Source organism: Pinus tabuliformis, chromosome 3_2, assembly GCF_031772625.1.
Source record: "Pinus tabuliformis cultivar Carrire ecotype Pingquan chromosome 3_2, CPIR1, whole genome shotgun sequence".
NCBI classification, from domain to species: domain Eukaryota; kingdom Viridiplantae; phylum Streptophyta; class Pinopsida; order Pinales; family Pinaceae; genus Pinus; species Pinus tabuliformis.
In genome coordinates, this window is record NC_142302.1 from 724116143 (window position 1) to 724117369 (window position 1227).

Genomic DNA, 1227 nt, shown 5'->3' on the forward strand with positions numbered 1-1227 from the left:
CAAATATTTCAGACTCTTCCTCCAACCAAAGTAAAACGTTTGTAGGCAAATCAAGCAATACTGCTAAAACTCTACTGTTCTTGCCGTCGCAGTGAGAGAGAGATAAAGATAAGGAGATGGAGCGATAGAATAAACACATATGATCCATCAGACTATGATAATTTTAATCAGTACGAGGTTGAGGCAGCGTGCTTTTATCAACATCCAGCGTCTGATTTCAGTTTTCATCTTTGAATCTATATGTAGAAAAACCTCATAAAACAATTCATGGCATGTGACAGTTTGGCCGAGTGGTCTAAGGCGCCAGATTTAGGCTCTGGTCCGAAAGGGCGTGGGTTCAAATCCCACAGCTGTCATTTACTTTTCAATTATTTTTTAAATAAATATGATTAAAAACTAATTAAAATATTCAACAATAATAAAGAAAATGAAAATTATAATATTAAAAATTTATAAAATTTCAACCTTTTCTAAAATAAATTTATTTTTTTGAAAATAGGAAAAGGAATATCTTTCTTTCCCACATTTTTGTAAGAAAATTTATGGGATATTTTTATTGAATATTTATAGCGGGATAGGGAGAGGTCATATTTGATCTTGATGAACAAATGGTGTTGCAGTATACGTGGAATTTCGGAAAAGCCACAAAGAACCATGCCAAGTTTCTTGCTCTTTGGAAAGGCTTGGAGCTTGCTTATGATTGAGGAATTAAACAACTCACCATCTTCGAGGATTCCTTATTGGTCATTCATTAATTTACTAAGGCAAGAAGACTATTAATTCTCTATCTTCCTCTTTGATTCGTACGATCCAGGCTTCATTGACAAATTTTGAACAAGTAATATTCTATTACATTAATAGAGATCTTAATTCTAATGCCAATTCTTTAGCAAAAGAAGGGGTCAATTTGACTCAAAGGATTAGAAATAAATGCAAAATTAACCTCCTCTCTAGTTCCGTAAATGACACCAAATGTTTATGATATAAGGATTGTTGGGGAGCGATCTATAGTCTCCATTTCCTAGGCTTTTATTATATTTGGATCATCGAAAGGCTCTCGCCCGCTTCGTCAGCCGCATTTTAGAATTCCCTTTTAAATGGTTTACCACAAGTGGCATTTTCCAACGAACAAGTGGCTTACTCAATTCATATTGCTCACTCTCTGTTGTCATATCATTTAATTCTCCGTGCTTCTGATTTATTGCTTTCCATCTCAGCTGCGGTGTT

At 34.5% G+C, this 1227-nt stretch overlaps 1 non-coding gene across 1 annotated transcript; it reads left to right on the plus strand.

Moving 5' to 3' along the window:
• The first annotated feature begins 276 nt into the window (after positions 1-276).
• Positions 277-356, plus strand: TRNAL-UAG (transfer RNA leucine (anticodon UAG)). Its single transcript has one exon. It is a non-coding gene; the product is annotated as a tRNA-Leu (tRNA).
• The last annotated feature ends 871 nt before the right edge of the window (positions 357-1227 follow it).